This window comes from Diplotaxodon limnothrissa, linkage group LG4 (genome assembly GCF_057381915.1).
Source record: "Diplotaxodon limnothrissa isolate DT_005_m linkage group LG4, D_limnothrissa_male_GT1.1, whole genome shotgun sequence".
In the NCBI taxonomy this organism is placed as follows: Eukaryota; Metazoa; Chordata; class Actinopteri; order Cichliformes; family Cichlidae; genus Diplotaxodon; species Diplotaxodon limnothrissa.
Window position 1 is genome coordinate 7,117,419 of NC_140599.1, and position 17,812 is coordinate 7,135,230.

General features: G+C 48.6%; 1 pseudogene; it reads right to left on the reverse strand.

Annotated features, from left to right (window-relative positions):
- Positions 1-16,200: 16,200 nt before the first annotated feature.
- LOC146633157 (uncharacterized) lies at positions 16,201-17,508 on the reverse strand (annotated as a pseudogene).
- Positions 17,509-17,812: the final 304 nt, after the last annotated feature.

Genomic DNA, 17,812 nt, shown 5'->3' on the forward strand with positions numbered 1-17,812 from the left:
TATGGAGGATTTCCCCTGACACTTCGAGTTTGTCCTTTTTTCCACTACCTCTCGGCACAACGGCATTTGCACCTGAGAGCACGGGTAGTTTCATTCAGCCAGGGTTGGCATAACGACTTAGTACGCTTAGGAATGTGGAATTAAAAAGGTTAGTAAGCTCATCAACCGATAAATCCACACGACAGACAAAGTCAGGGAGGGCAGAGTTGGTAAAAAGAGTAGAGAAGTTAGTAATGGTTTCAGAATTAATCGAGTGTATCTGGCACAAGGGACCCTCGCCGTTAAGCTCCATATGTCGTAGCATAACATTAAGCATAACCACAGAATGATCAGAAATCCCAGACTGCTTGATACGAATATCCTGACCATAAGAAGTCTGGATGACCTTTTAAATATGTTGGTTCACTTACCCACTGCGTAAGATTAAAAGTGTCAATAAGGGCAAGGAAATCCTTTGTTAGTGTGCTTGCCTCACAACAGCCATGTGTATTAAAATCACCAACAATTAAAACACGGTCGTAGCGTAAAAACAGGCTCCCTAGTAGGTCAGCAAATCGAAAAGTAAAATCCTTAACAGATTTCGGGGGTCGATACACCACAGCACAAGGAATTTGGGGGGGGGCACAGTTCAGTTCCAGTAGCTGCACCTTGAAGTTAGTGTAAAAGACGGGTGGTAGGCTGTCATCTGCGTTTATGTGCTGAGTGGCAATTCAGAGTACCCAGCCTTCTTAGAGTCCCTTGGTGGGGTGCTGGAAGGTGCTCCACCTGGAGACTCTGTTGTCCTGTTGGGAGACTTCAATGCTCACATGAGTCAGGTGGCGCCAGTGTCCGGCAGCCTCGCCTCTGTCAGTTGCCCCCAGGGTGGCTGTGGCTACAATGTAGCTTGCCATCACCAGTGTGTGAATGTGTGTGTGAATGGGTGGATGACTGGATATGTAAAGTGCTTTGGGGTCCTTAGGGACTAGTAAAGCGCTATATAAATACAGGCCATTTAACGACAGCAAGACTTGGAGGGGGCGTGATTGGGAGGAACGGCCTCCTTGATCTGAACCCAAGTGGTGTTTTGTTATTGGACTTCTGTGCAAATCACAGTTTGGCCATAACGAACACCTTGTTCGAACATAAGAGTGTCCATAAGTGCACGTGGCACCAGGACGCTCTAGGCCACAGGCAGTGTTGGGGAGTAACAGAATATATGTACCGCCGTTACGTATTTAAAATACAAAATATGAGTAACTGTATTCCGCTACAGTTACCGTTTAAAAGGGTGGTATTCAGAATACAGTTACTTTGTTGAAATAAATGGATTACACTGCGGTACTTTCCTGTTTCATATTGTCGCGGGTCAGGATTGTTTGGGTTTTGTTTGACAGCTACGTTCTGTTGTTCCAGGCGGCAGCGTTACGGTTGCCATGGTTACAGGGCGACGCTCTCTCTCTCTCTGCGACTGTGTGTTTCCTGGGTGAGAGAGCGCCTTTTCGTTGTTGTTGTTGTTGTGCTAAGCTAACAGGCAGAATGCTACAAGCATAGCTCTAAAGAATGTAGCATCATGGGCAGTGTAGTCCGTGTTGCAGGGAGAATGGACTGCCATACACGTTATGGGTCTGTGAGCGCGAGGAGGTAGAAAAAGGGGAGTGGAAAAGTACGAATTGTCATCGAGGAAAAACGGGAGCTGGAAGCATGTAAATATAATAATAACCACTGCAGCCAAGAAGAGAGCCTGACGAGCCCAGTTGTAAGTAAGCTATTAAGACTCGACTGTACACCGTGTTCGTGTTTTCCTCCGAAAACAATAAGTTCCGTTGGAGCAGCCTTTCAACGCCTCTCTCTGTCTCTCGCAATAGAAGTTGACCCACACAACAAAGTAAAGCTATTTTTCGGCTACGAGCCGACAGGGACCCCGCCGTATTAGTCAGAGGTCCCTTTACTACAGTTCGGAGTCGCGGACCTTCAGTAATAGTAATAAATCACACAGCAATAGTATATTCACGTTGTTGTAAAAAGCATGATAATATATTAAGTAATCCAAAGTATTCAGAATACGTTACTGTCATTGAGTAACGTAACGGAATACGTTACAGAATACATTTTGGGGCATGTATTCTGTATTCTGTAATGGAATACATTTTAAAAGTAACCTTCCCAACACTGGCCACAGGTCAATGATCGATTTTTTAATCATATCACCAGACCTGTGACCATATGTTCTGGACACTCGGGTAAAGAGACTGGCTGAGCTGTCAACCGATCACCACCTGGTGGTGAGTTGGATCAGGTGGCCGGGGAGGACGCTGGACAGACCCGGTGCACCTAAACGCGTAGTGAGGGTGTGCTGGGAACATATAGCAGAGGCCCCAGTCTGCGAGATCTTCAACGCATACCTCCTGCAGAGCTTCAACAGCATTCCGAGGGAGACTGGGGACATTGAGTCCGAATGTACCATGTTCAGCGTCTCCATTGCCAAAGCTGGTGCATTGAGCTGCAGCTGCAAGGTGTTTGGTGCCTGCCGTGGTGGTAATCCCTAAACCAAATGGTGGACACCAGAGGTGAAGGGAGCCACCAGGCTGAAGAAGGAGTCCTATCGGGCTTGGTTAGCCTGTGGGACTCCGAAGGCAGCCGACAGGTATCGACAGGCCAAGCGGAATGCGACTCGGGCAATGGCTGAAGCAAAAACTCGGGTGTGGGAGGAGTTCGGAGAGGCCATGGAAAAAGACTTTCGGACTGCCTCGAAGACCGTCAAACTGACTGGCAAACCGTCAGGCGTCTCAGGAGGGGAAAGCGGTGCTCTACCTGCACTGTGTATAGTGCTGGTGGAGCGCTGCTGACTTCGACTGAGAAAAATTTCAAGCGGTGGAAGGAATACTTCGAGGACCTCCTTAATCCCACTGACACGTCTTCCGAGGAGGAAGCAGAGTCTGGGGATGAGGGGAATGATCCGCCAATTTCCGGAGGCGAGGTCACTGACGCAGTTAAATAACTCCTTGGTGGCAGAGCCCCTGGTGTTGATGAGGTCCACCCCGAGTTCCTCAAGGCTCTGGACATTGTAGGGCTGTCCTGGTTGACATGATTCTACAATGTTGCTTGGAGATCAGGGGCAGTACCCCTGGACTGGCAGACCGGGGTGGTGGTCCCCATCTTTAAGAAGGGAGACTGGAGGGTGTGTTCCAACTACAGGGGGATCACACTCCTCAGCCTCCCTGGGAAAGTCTATGCCAGGGTGCTGTAAAGGAGAGTTCGTCCGCTAGTCGAACATTGGATACAGGAGGAACAAGGCGGTTTTCGTCCTGGTCGTGGAACACTGGACCAGCTCTTTATCCTCTCAAGGATACTTGAGGGTGCATGGGAGTTTTCCCAACCAGTCTACATGTGTTTTGTGGACTTGGAGAAGGCATTCGACCGTGTCCCTCGGGGTGTCCTGTGGGAGGTGCTGCGGGAGTATGGGGTGTCTGGCCCATTGCTACGGGCCATTCGATCCCTATACAACCGTTGCAAGATCTTGGTTTACATTGCCGGCAATAAGTTGGACTCGTTCCTGGTGGGTGATGGGCTCCGCCAGGGCTGCCTTTTGTCACCAATTCTGTTCATAATTTTTATGGACGCAGCCAAATTTCACTTCGGTAGCCTCAGAATCTCATCTCTGCTTTTCGCGGATGATGTGGTTCTGTTGGCTTCATCGGGTGAAGGCCTCCAGCGTGCACTGGAACGGTTCGCAGCCGAGTGTGAAGGAGCGTGAATGAGGATCCGCACCTCCAAATCTGAGGCCATGGTTCTCAGCCGGAAAAGGGTTGAGTGCCCACTCCAGGTCGGGGATGAGTTCCTGCCCCAAGTGGGGGAGTTCAAGTATCTCGGGGTCTTGTTCACAAGTGATGGGAGAAGGGAGCCGGAGATCGAAAGACGGATTGGTGCAGACGCTGCACTGGTCCGTCGTGGTGAAGAGGGACCTGAGTGTAAAAGCGAAGCTCTCAATTTACCGGTCGATCTATGTCCCTACTCTCACCCATGGCCACAAGCTGTGAGTAGTGACCGAAAGAACGAGATTGTGGATACAAGCGGTGAAAATGAGCTTCCTCCGAAGGGTGGCCGGCCTCTCCCTTAGAGATAGGGTGAGAAGTTCGGCCATCCGGGAGGGGCTCAGAGTAGAGCCGCTGGTCCTCCACATCGAAAGGAGCCAGCTGAGGTGGTTTGGGCATCTGACAAGGATGCCTCCTGGGCACCTTCTGGGTGAGGTGTTCCGGGCATGTCCCACCGGGAGGAGGCCCCGGGGTAGACCCAGGACACGCTGGAGAGATTATATCTCTCGGCTGGCTTGGGAACGCCTTGGTGTTCCCCCGGATAAGCTGGAGGAGGTGGCTGGGGAGAGGGAGGTCTGGGCTTCTCTGCTTAGGCTGCTGCCCCCGCGACCCGGCGCCGGATAAAGCGGATGAAGATGGATGGATGGATGGAATGGTACCTTGCCTGTGTCTCAGACAAGATGGATCTCTACTAACTTTGAACAACTGTTCAACTGTTCCTCAAAATTAACAGGAAGTTCAGAGAGTAACACTCTAAGATGGACACAAAGGAACTTTAATCTAGAGGCACAGTAGGACAAGGCCAATTTAAAAAAATTAAATAACATTCTTATAGCAGCTGCCGTACAGTGCAGTTCAGTACTTGTTCTCTTAATTGACATGTCTGTGAAGGTTCTCAGTCATCCAGGTCATCGTTGCCTTTCCTGGACTGCGCTGTGCACATTGAAGAGAACGGCAAACTCAACATCGAAGTTTACCGGAAGCCCACACACACGGACCAGTACCTCCTCTTTGACTCCCATCACCCTTTGGAACACAAACTTGGAGTAATTAGGACCCTACACCACCGGGCAAAACATGTTCCCTCTAAGCCTGAAGGAAAAAAGAAGGAACACACACATGTAAAGGAAGCACTCAAAACGTGCGGCTATCCTAAATGGGCATTCTTAAAGTCAGCAAAGAGGCACAGAAAAGAAGACCAGACACCAGCGAGGGAGGATAAGAAGGACAGACGCAACAACATTGTCATCCCCTATGTAGCCGGTGTATCAGAAAAACTCAGGAGAGTTTTCTCCAAGCACGACATCTCGGTGTATTTCAGACCCAGCAACACACTCAGACAAAAAGACAAAACGCCAAAACACAGACTTAACAATGTGGTGTATGCTGTACAGTGCAGCGAGGAATGCCCAGACCTCTACATTGGAGAGACCAAACAGCCACTTCACAAGCGCATGGCACAACACAGAAGAGCCACCTCCACAGGACAAGACTCAGCAGTCCATCTGCATCTTAAGGATAAAGGACACTCTTTCGAGGATGCCAATGTTCACATTTTGGACAGAGAGGACAGATGGTTTGAAAGAGGAGTGAAAGAAGCCATCTATGTCCACTGTGAGCGACCATCTTTGAACAGAGGCGGGGGTTTACGACACCAACTCTCTGCCATCTATAATCCAGTTTTGAGATCCCTTCCCAGACGCCTTAACGCCCACTCACATCCTGGGCCATCTGACCTCAGGAATTCGCATGATAAGGTGGGGCCAGGTTTCACAATGAACACACCCGAAACTCTGGCTGATTGGGACCCACACCCAGTTTCACACCTTGGATCAGGCGATTAGAAGATCATCAGGGGGTCCTTTTGTCCCTCTGTGGGGGGTTACTCCCACTAGCTTTATATCTGGGACTCTCCACCATTTGACCTTAGAACTGAAGAAGCTTCTCGGATGAGAGGTGAAACGTCTTCAAGCAACTTAAAGAAGTCGAGACGCTTTTCTTTACAAGCTCCTTTGACCTCTTAATTGACAGTTTAGAACACATTCTCATGTAAAAGAATGATATAGTTTTGTACTGAAAACATTGTGATACCTGCACTTTACTTTGTAAAGTTTTTATTTTAATTAAAAAACAACTACTTTGAGATTTATATCCCATTGTCTTTTTTTGCACTACTCAGAAGAGGCTATCCTCTTGCTGACAAAAAAGTAACTATGTAACTTGGGAGTGTGGTCACATGTTATTTACCTGATGCCGTTGTTCGCAATGGGTCGTTGGGTGAATGGTTTATGTGCAAACTTTTCTGTTGACCGTCATTTTAGCACGTCAGTTAAAGCATGAGCTATTTGTTTTGATTAAAAGTGCAAACGTATCTTGTTTTGTTCTTAAAATAAATATGCAAAATACGAGTACGACTCTGTATGGATTATTGGAGACACGTCACAGCAACACAGCCCACTCGGCCGGCCGTGGCTTTATTTATGGATGGAAGTTGCAACATTTAGTCAACAGAAAATGTTTTTCATCACATGCATCAGAACAATGAAGAGGATTTGTGGATATACGTTTTGGAGTCACGGAGCTTTCAGATGGTCGGACGCAGTTCTCAAATGAGTTTTTGGAAATGGCACCGCCACACTGGCACGGAGGAACGCAGTGCAACATACACATCAGAAGCTGTAGGACAAGCGGATTCACATTGTGTATTATTGAATGTTTTGAACACAGTTTGTAAGTGGCATCGGTGGTCCATTGGGGACATTGGTTTGATTTGCGTTGTGGGCGTGCATGTGCTTGATTTGGCAAGCTGGAAGACGCTGCTCTGATTTTGACAGCATGTGACGCTGTGGATACTGCGCATTGGTTTGCATGGAAGAAAAGCATTGGCTGTGATCTGTCTCTCAAACTGTGTATAATGTTTTGTTTGATGCATGTGAAAAAGTGACAATGAGTGAAATAAAAGAAGCCAAACATGAACTTGAAGAAAAAAGATCTGCAAAAGTGATGGCTAAAACACTTGTTTATAAAATGGAAACTTTGCAGAAAGAGCAAAAAGCTCACATTAACAAGATTAAAGGGTAAACATGTGATATTAAAGAATTGATGAAAAATTATGACAATGCTATGCAGCTCAGCTTGGAAAAACTGATGATTTGTATCAAAATGCTAAAGCAGTTCATGATGCATTCATTTTATTGATTCCTAAAGAATAACAAGACACTCATGTTGATTGGTTTGGACGCATAACAAAATGTAATGATAATTTTGTTGAAGATGTGAAACAGTGGCTTCTGGAAGCTGGAAGACCTTTTATGGAAAAAGGCTGAGAATGTGCCTACTGCTGTTACTTTAGACACGCCTGTTTCTGCTATGACTGCTTGATCAAAGGATATGGTTTCTTCCACAAACAATCAACATAACATCTTAAAATCTCCAAAGCAGTTTAAATCAAATTCTGACATACAAGATGAAATACAGCCAGGTGAAAGTGTTTCAAACGTAGGAAGCAAGAAGAGTTAAGGAAGTTCTTCATGCTCAAACTCCATATTCTCAAGTACAACATCAGCACGGATAATGGCTGAAGCTGAAGCAGCTGCACTGATTGTAAGACAAAAACTGCTTAAGGATAAACATGCCTTGGAGGAGCATGAGGCACAGTTAAGGAGACAGTGGGAGCAACTGGAGCTGGAAACAAATATAGCTGCCACAGTTGTAAAAATAAAAGTACTGGGAGGCTCAGCATTAAAAGTAAAATATCCAAAATATCTGATGGTATGGAGACATATTTTGAAAAGGGTTAAAAAGTAACTTAAGTGTTGAATACTAGTCCTGGTGATCCTGTACATGAAAGGCAACGTGCATATCTTTAAGGAGCATAATGTTGCAGATTCACAATCTCTCTTAACCGCAGGCAGGGTTCCAACTCAACCACAGACTCCTTCTTAAGATCCCTTGACATATCAATCAAACATTATAAATTCAGATGAAAATAAATATGTGCCTTCTCGAGTTTCTAGTCATGAAGAAGACTGTAACATCTTATCTGTCATTAGTAAGCAAAATGAACTCACTGCTTTATTAATCCAACAACATGGTCTTTCTTCATTACCTGGGGTAATGGGGTGGCTGTAGCTCAGGTGGCAGAGCAGGTCAGCCACTAATCAGAAGGTCGGTGGTTCGATCCCAGGCTGCCTCCTGGCTGCATGCCAAATATCCTTGGGCAAGATACTAACCCCGTGTTTGCCTACTGGTGGTGGTCAGAGGGCCCGGTGGCGCCTGTGTCCGGCAGCCTCGCCTCTCGCCTTCTCTGACTCAACCCCAAGCGATATCTAACTCATTTTAAAATAGTATACTTTTTCATTTTGGTCACTAAAATGCCGATCCGGCCTCATCAGTGGCCTGCTTCTCCTGAGAAGCCCTTGACCAGTCCTAAGTCGGGGACTGCGGCCCAAGCTGCCACCATTAGCAATGTCGGCGCTCTCAAAGCGGAGCTGCTTTCGGCTCTCTGCAAGGACTTTGCTGCTACACTTAAAACGGGGTTTCAAGCTATCCTTGGTGAAAGCCTTTCCTCCATTAAGTGCGTCCACGATTGCTATTTCACGGTTGCTTAAGGAGGCCTTTGACCTCGCTGAGGAGCCGCTGCTAGATCGTGCTCACCGTACTCTGGCCCCCAAGCCTAAAACAGGTGAGCGGCCCTGTCCCATTGTAGCTAGGCTACACTACTACACTGATTGTGTTAAAATCCGGTTGAGGGCAAGGGAACTTCAGCAGATTGAGGTGTTTTGTTTTTGTTTCTTTGTTTTTGTTTTGTTTCCCTTTGGGAGGGGGGTGTCTACTTACTTCTGCTATAAATGACTGATCACATGTCCCGAGATATCCAAACCTCATCAAGTTCTTCCTCCGTTAGATTTTTAAGTTGGAACATCAAAGGCCTTAACAACCCGGTGAAGCATTCCAAAATAGTTTCACACTTGAAGAATCTAAATCCAGATATATAATTTTTACAAGAAACATATCTGCAGGATACACATCATTGCAAGCTTAGCTCAGGTATTCATGGTTTGGGAGACCTTTCATTCAACCTTTAACTCTAAAGTCAGGGGAGTAGCTATTTTAATTAGTAAGAAGGTTCATTTTACAGTTTCCAAAACAATTAAGGACAAAAATGGTAGATTTCGTATAATTGCTCGTAGACTATTTCATACTCCTGTTTTGTTGGTCAATATTTATACACCAAATTTTGATAACCCTGATTTTACAAACAATCTATTTAGCACTCTTCCTTTTCTTGAAACCCATTTTTTAATTCTCGCTGGGGACTTAAACTGTGTAATGAACCTGACACTAGACCGCTCCTCACCTCGTGTCTTTACTCAGTCCTCTATGTCCAAATCAATCTCTGATTTCATGTCTCAGAATGGGTTTGTAGATTCTTGGAGGACGCATAATCCACAAACAAAAAAGTGTGTGGACTTTTTCTCTCAGGTACACCAATCTTATTCCCGGATAGATTATTTTTTTGTTGATGGTTCTCTGATGCATGAAGTCACATCTTCTGAATACCACCCAATCGTTATATCAGACAATGCTCCGCTAAGTCTGGATATAAACTTCATTGGTAGGCCTCGCTCCTGCCCTTCTTGGAGGTTCAATACTCTCCTACTATCTGATGATTCATTTAACCAGTTAATTCTATCAGCAATCGGTGACTTTCTTGTATTTAATAAAAGTGATTCAGTCTCCTTCTCATTATTATGGGAAACACCAGGCTGGCAATCTGGTTTCTGACCCTGTATGTATTAGTGGGATTTTTAAGAGATTTTACTGCAATCGCTACAGCTCTGAATCACAGTCAGTTTCAGATGAGATGCTTGCCTTCCTCCGGAATTCAGACCTTTCCACAGTAACTAAATCAGTGTCTGATAAGCTTGATACTCCTATTAAAATAGAGGAATTTTTTTGCCTCAATCAAATGTATGCAGAGCAGTAAGGCCCCAGGCTTCTTTCAAAAATTTTAAGACAAGTTAGCCCCTCCCCTTCTTGATTTATATAATGAATCACTGAGAAATGGCCGGCTGCCCCTCACTTTAACGCAGGCATTTATTTCAGTTTTACTGAAGAAAGGCAAAATCCTACGGCCTGTGAGTCCTACAGGCCCCTGTCTCTCCTAAATGTAGATTTTAAGATTTTGGCAAAACTACTTGCAATTCGGCTCGAGGCCGTTCTTCCACAGATTATTTCACAGGAACAGAATGGATTAATCAAAGGCCGTCAGTTGTTCTTTAACACTCGTACAGTGCTTAGCACAATTTTTTATGCTCATTGTCCCATGTCTCCTGAGGAGTTGATTTCTCTAGATGTAGAGAAGGTGCTGCTAAAACTTGGGCTCTGCATAGTAAAGTCTTCACTGACTCAAAAGCAGTTTGGCACACTGGAGTCCATATGAAGGGTTTGGTCGGACTGACCAGGTTAGTCAAGGGAGCGACTACGGAGGCAAAATTTTTACAGAAACCTCGGTTCACGAGGGGATGAGGAGAACACAGAACACAAAGGACGGGAACACGGTACCAGAACAAACACCACAATAACAGCATGGACAAAGGGGGGATCCAAATACCAAACCAAACAATCCAATGAACATAAGGAATGAAATACAAAACCACAGGAAAACTAAGAACACTGGGTCAAAATGACCCAGGACCATGACAAGAACAGAACATACCAAGGTCATAACTTAGGCTCACTGAGAGAGAGAAAGAATGTGGATGTTTAGGTTTTATGACTAGGTGGAGGGGGGCTGAAGCTATAAGAATGTGAGGAACGCTCAGACGCTTCGAGATCAGGCAGACACCCTCCTGCACTCATCTCCCCTCCGGATGGTTTATGCTCATAAAGTGTTGAATTGTATGGAATAAAAGATTGAGCATTTATACACCGAGTATTGTCCTTCCTTCAGCCCAAAGATCAAAAGAATTGGGAGGAATTAACACTGGCAGCAAACAAAAACAGAAAGCAAACCGTGAAAACACAAACTGGAACACACAGGCAGGATCTGAGGGTACAACATGACAGAGAGCACAGGAAAACACAGAGCTTATATACACAGGGCGGTAATCAGGGAATGGGCAACAGGAGGGAGACACAGCTGGGAGAAATTAGACTAACGAGACAGGGGGAACGAAGCTGAACACACTGAGATAAGACACAATCCTTCAAAATAAAACAGGAAACAATACACAAATCACAAAGACACAGACTTGACACTGAGAGGCAGACAGAAAGAATATAACAGCTCATTCACAACAGTGAATGAGCTGGTCCCTGCCTCAGGACATCTGACACCTGTTTGCTTCTGGACTGATAACTGTGAGATGTCAGGTGAAGCCGTCCAGCCTCATGTCACGTCAGCTGGAGGGCCCGAGGGGCCCGTCCAGCCTCCCGTCTCCGCTGGAGGGTCCGAGGGGCCCATTCAGCCTCCCGTCTCCGCTGGAGGGTCCGAGGGGCCCGTTCAGCCTCCCGTCTCCGCTGGAGGGTCCGAGGGGCCCGTTCAGCCGCCTGTCTCCGCTGGAGGGCCCGAGGGACCTGTTCAGCAACCTTCTTCGTCAACTGGGGGGCCCGAGGAGCCCGTCCAGCCACCTTCTTCGTCAACTGGGGGGCCCGAGGAGCCCGTCCAGCCACCAGCTGCTCCATCAGCTGCAGCCTCGGAGTCTCCGTCCCCGGCTTCTACGCCGCCGCCAGCGGCAGCCTTCATGTCTCCACCCACACCTCCGCCTGGTCCGGCCCCCGCATCGCCTCTGCCTGGTCCGGCTCCATCACCTGTGGCTGCCACGCCACCGCCTGGTCCAGTTCCGTCGCCTGTGGCTGCCACGCCACCGTCTGGTCCCACCTCATCTGGTTCATCTGGTCCGCCTGGTCCCGCCTCGTCTGGTCCCGCCTCGTCTGGTCCCTCCTCGTCTGGTCCTGTGCCCACCGGGCCTCGGCCAGTACGCCTGACACTGGAGAGCCGCCGCTGCCTCCCGCGCGGCCGGCCCCCTGAACTGCTCCGTCGTCTCCCTCGCTGCCGCCGCTGCCTTCCGCGCGGTCGGCCCCCTGAACTGCTCCGTCGTCTCCCTCGCCGCCGCCGTTGCCTTCCGCGCGGTCGGCCCCCTGAACTGCTCCGTCGTCTCCCTCGCCGCCGCCGTTGCCTTCCGCGCCGCTGGCCTCCTGACCGGCTCTGTCATCTGTGTCACCCGACCGCGTAGCCCTTGAACTCTTGTGCTCGCGGGCTCCGGGTCGGCCTCCTGAACTGCACCACTGCTGCCTTCTGCGCAACCGGCCTCCAGATCCGTTCGGTCGCCGTGGCCACCTTTTCCGTGGCCGGCCTCCGGAACGGTTGGACTGAACTTCTGTGCCTTCGCCTCTCGGGTTGGCCTTCGGGCCTCTTTGGACATTTGCCTCCCTGTTCTGGACTTTTTTGTGTATTTGTGGACTCGGTTTTGTTCTCCTGCTCCTTGTTTTTTGTTCGTTTCGTTCCCTCCGTCCTGGTCCCCCGCCTCCCGCCCTGGGTGGGGTGTTTTCTGTTTTTCTTGTGTTTTGGTTCCTGGGCTTGGGCTGTCAGGAGCCAGCCCTTGTGGGTGGGGGGGGGGGGGGGGGGGTGGGGGGGTACTGTCATGGTCCTGGGCCATGTTGGCCCAGTATTCTTAGTTTCTTGTATTTTTGTATTTCGTTCCTTATTTAGGCCATTTTTCCTGAGTTGTCCTGTTGTGTTGTTCCCTAAGTGTTTTCCCTTCGTGACTCTTACCCCCTGTGTGCCCCTCTGTGTATTTATGAGCCCTCGTCTCTCTTTGTGTTTATTCCATGTTTCCCCTGCCCGTTATGGCTATGTTCTTCCTGTGCTCTCTCTCTCCCCTCCTGTCTGAACCCCCGTGTACTTCCTATTTTACTTTGTGATTCCCGCACCTGTATACGTCATGTTATGTTCACCCCGCCCTGTCTCATTATGATTATCAGTGTCACCTGTGTTCCCCATGTGCTCCCACTTCCCTCGTTAACCCTCTGTGTATTTATGTCTGCGTCTCCCTCAGTTCTGTGTCGCGTTCTCCCTCATGGTGTGTGTGTTTCTCCCTGTGTTTCTTGGCGAGCTTTGTATTTAGTTTTCCCAGTTTAGTTTTGTATTTCCTGCTATCTGCCTCTCCAGCATTAAAGCTGTGATTTTGAGTTCATCCCCTGAGTCTGTGAGTTTTGCATTTTGGGTCCTCATCCTGCCTGCCACACAGCGATCCATGACAGTCCCGTTTGGTTCTTTTGCCATCAGAACTAATGTCTAAAGGCAAGGAAAGATACCCAACGGATTTACTTTACCAAATGGACCATCCCGGCCTTGCCGTATTGGTCTATTTGATTCACCTTCTCTTTTATTGTTTATTTTATTTTATTTTCACTTGCTACACACGGGACAGACATGACTGGGGGAAAGAAAAGGGAGAAAGAAAGAGAGGTAGGGAAAGAAAAACAGTGGGGAAGAGGAACGGTGATAAAGGGCAAAAAAACAAAAACCAACAAAACAAACAGACAAAAAATACATATATCAATCACCTGGATCACCTGTTGAGAAAGAAAACAGAAAACAACAAAAAAAGAGAGCAATATAAAAAAACAACATCATTGCAATAATCTATGCGAATATAACAGTAAATACTAAATATTGAATATTATTGTGCAGCTCGTAGAATCGACAGCGCACAGTGTGCTCTGAGGTAGAAGCCAAAATGGTGTAGTTTGTGTCTGTGAGCACCCGTGTGTACACCTGTGAGCACAAGCACGCTTGTATTTAAAAGGTTCCTTCATGTAATGATCTGCTAGAGGGTGAGGGAAGCCACAGCCCCGTCCTCCAGGGCATAAAGCAGGTATGGAGGAGATCCAGGCTCCAGACATCCAGAGGCCCTCAGAGCACAAGAGACCAAGGAAGACCAACAGAGGGGCAACCGTGCCACTCTCTCAGAAAGAGCTGAGCTCTGTGCCAGAGTGACCGAGCCCCAGGCCGGGAGCACCCCACCCCCGAAGGGGCCCGAACAATGGCCCTCAGAGCACAAGAAACCAAGGAAGACCAACAGAGGGGCAACCGTGCCACTCTCTCAGAAAGAGCTGAGCTCTGTGCCAGAGTGACCGAGCCCCAGGCCGAGAGCACCCCACCCCCGAAGGGGCCCGAGCGACCCCCAGGCTCCAGGCCCCAACAAGCAGCCACCAAGGAGTGAGCCGGTGCATACCTGGACGCCCATCCCCGGACACAAAGAACCACCAATGCACCGATGTCTGAGGGCGTCTGCCATTGGCAGGGGGGGTGGTGGGGGGAGAAAGGCCTCCAGACCTTGGAGGGCCTGAGATGTCCCTAGAGAGGTGACGTCTGATACCCAACCTGACATATAGACACAGACAAACAGGCACACACAGATACAAACATCCATTCCCACCCTCATGCTCTCATATGCAATTGTTCAATACTCACCCAACTTGGATACAGAAATAAATAGACACTGTACACACAATCACACTCCCCAAGCGTACTCTATACCCCAGCTCTAGGTACCCTTGCCCTTGGAGGGGGAAACTGCACCCAGACCCAGGTAGTGTTACCCTCTTCCTTGGGGTGGAGAGAAGCAGACCACCCCAACTCCGCAGCAGCAGGGAGGCCCCACATTTCACACCTCAATTGGGTGGCCAACTCCAACTGTGGGGGTAAAATTGAGGCACAGGCAGTCAGAAGGGGACAGAGGGGGAGTGCCTCCCCCGCACCCGGTGACACACCTTTACCCCAAGGGTGATTGTGGTGAAGTGGGATGAGGGAGGCAGCTTGAGATGGGGAGGGAAGGAAGGGAGGGGCCCCTCCCTGGGGCCAGCTCCACGCTGACCCCAGGAGGCACCCCCATACTCTGCAAACCACCAGAGCAAGCTGGTCCAGGCCCATCCGGATCGGATGTTACATGTATTGGTTACAGGTCACTTGTTTTTTTAAGTTTACTCGGGGATCGGGCTGGATATCGGGCATCCTGCACCACCCATGTGATCTGGAGCGTAGCGGAGACATTTCTGCACTGCCTGGGTGAAGGCAAACTCAGAAACAGCATTTACCCCCACCTGCTGAGTCAGGCCATCTAGGCCACAAACAAACACAAAAAGAAGAAAAAATGGCCAAATTAGAGCTTAAATATGAATAACCTTTTGTCAATTGTCTTCAGCAGGGAGAAAGCATCTACGCTATTAGGCTGATTAATATAAAAGTCACAAGGCAGAAATCAGCAAACTGCTGCCTCACTTTGATTAATTCACTAGTGGGGACCACATCCTTGGTAACAATGGGCAATGAGGGATGAGGAAGTGTGAATAGTGCTGCGGTTTGGAGAAGGCCTTTAAGGGGACTGGCGACGGCTCTCGGGCCGGGCAGATCCTCCAAGAAGGCATCCCCTACAGGAGCAAAGACTGGGCATTACGGAGGTCTTGGAGATTGTTGTGAATGTATAGCAGGTAGGCTTGTGATGACCATCGACCCAGGAGCTTGATTAAGTGGTTGGGGATTCCTTTGCGGGAGCCAGAAGTCGCTGCGCCGATGCGGAAGGAATGGCCAGAGAAGAGATTTGGAGGAATCCCGGAGGACAAGAGCACTTGACGAAAGTGTGAGAGGAACCATGTCCTGGTTGGGGCGTGGCCAGATTCGGTGATGAACAGAGGATCTGAAGGTAAGGCGTGCTGAGATTTTCTGAGGTCGAGGTAGTGGGTTAGTGATTCGAAGGGACTTAAAGGTGAGTTTATTTTGAAGTAGTATATAGGCGTGGGGCTGCCCGATTGATTGGTTTTGCTTCGTTTGAGGGAGAAAATGAGGCAGTCTTCGAGACTGGGTGGATGTCACTCAAGCACGGGTGAAGAGTCGGATGGAACTTTGAAGATGAGGAGGTGAACTCGGAACAGCGTAAGAAGCCGAAGAAGGCGAGCAGGAACATGGTTTCGAGTGTGCGTGCCAGGAAGTAGTCGCTATACTTCAGCCGGAGGGTAGAGATGTAGCGAAGTAGAAGATCTGAAGTTAGGGGTAAGTGGTGTAGGGTCGTGGCAGGTGACTGACGCTGGAGACCTTTGATAAGTAGTGATATCTGGGATGACGTAATGGTTGGGCATGGTGAACCTGTGAGCAGTTTGGCAAAGAAATTGATGCTGCTGAGGTATGTCTTTATGGTGGGAATTTTGATGCTCAGGAACCGGAATGCATGAGATATGAAGCTGGAAACTGTTGCAATGTCGAATGACGGGGAGGGCAGGTTGAAGTTATGATGGAATGAACGGAACGTGTTCCAAGCGGTCCAATAGGAGGACAATGTACTTGCTGCAAGGCTATTTATAATCGCTTCTTGGGAGATGTTGATGAGTTCTGCAATGCTGGGATTTAGATCTCAAACATCGTGGCGGAAAATGGAGGAACTGGGGTCGGAGCTGCCTCTGCGTGGGTCGCCAAGGCTCTGAATGTCTGGAGGGAGAGACGAGACAGGGAGTCAGCAAAGGAATTGAAGTGGCCTGCAATGTGTTCTGCTCTGATTAGGAACTGATGGGTGACTGATAACCACGTGAGCTGCCGCATGAAGGAAGGAGAATTGCTTCGGCCTTTGTTGATAATGTCGACTACGGTAAAGTTGTCGGACCGAAGGAGGATGGATTTTTTTGACTATTTGTGGCCCCACAGTAAGGCTGCGATGACTACCGGGTAGATTTCGTAAACGGCTGATGAAGGCAGGAACAGATCGTGGATATATTCACGGAACTTGGGAGGCCAAGCTGAAGAGAACCACCTTCGACCGTAATAGCCCCCAAAGCCAGCAGAAGGGGCGCCATCTGTGAAGAGCTGAACGTCATCGGGGTGGGACAGCTGATCATCATAGAAGAAGGTGATGCCATTCCAGTTAGGGAGCAGAAGTTGCCAGAGACGCAGTTCAGCCCTGGAAGAGCTATCCAGTGTGATGGAGTCAAGGAGTGATGGTTTAGATGTAGCGAGTGAAAGCAAGTGAGAGATAAAGGAGCGACCTTGAGGGATTATGCGTAGAGCAAAGTTTAAGTCTCCCAAAAGGGAGAGCAGCTGTCGTTTGGAGCAAGTGGGAGCGAGGAGAAAGTTTTGGAGGAGAAGGGTGATGCGATTGAGCTTTTTGATGGGCAAGGAGGCCTGGAAACGTTCAGTGTTGAGGTTTATCCCGAAGAACTCCAGGGATGTTGAAGGTCCCTCTGTTTTCTCTTCTGACAAAGGAACACCGAGTTCGGAGAAGACAGACCTGAGAGTGGATAACCCATGAGCTGGTGGTGACATGGGAGGGGAGATGACTAGGAAGTCATCGAGGAGGTGAACGAAAGAGGCAGCTTATGGTTGTTAGAGAGGATCCAACATGGAGCTTCAGAGAGTGAATCGATGAGCTTGGGGCTGCTATTGCAACCGAAGGTCTGCAATAGGCATCCCTCCACTTGACTCCAAACAGGTGCCAGAAGTTGGGGTGAATCGGCAAGACCTTAAAGGCACTTGTGATCTCGGCTTTAGAAAGCCATGCACCTCTGCCGGTGAGTTTAATAAGAGAAATGACATGGTTCACTGTTGAGTATTTGAGATAGTCGTCGCTGGGAATGAGGCTATTTATACTTGGAATCTGACTGCCGTGGGGAGTAGAAAGATCGATGATGATGCGGTTTTTTCCAGAATATTTCCTGGTGGTGATGCCCAGAGGGTTGATGCAAAAGAGGGGGAAGGGAGGTTCGGGGAAGGGAGGTTCAGGGAAGGGTCCGATCATGAAACCCTCCCTGACTTCCTTGGTGAGCAGGCTGTCGATGGTTTCTGGGTCTTTAATAATAATAATAATAACAACAATGGATTGCATTTATATAGTGCTTTTCGGGGCCCTCAGAGCGCTGTACAATTCCCCTATTCATTCACTCTCACATTCACACACTGGTGGAGGCAAGCTACAGTTGTAGCCACAGCTGCCCACAGAAGCTGCCATAGCGCGCCATCGGCACCTCTG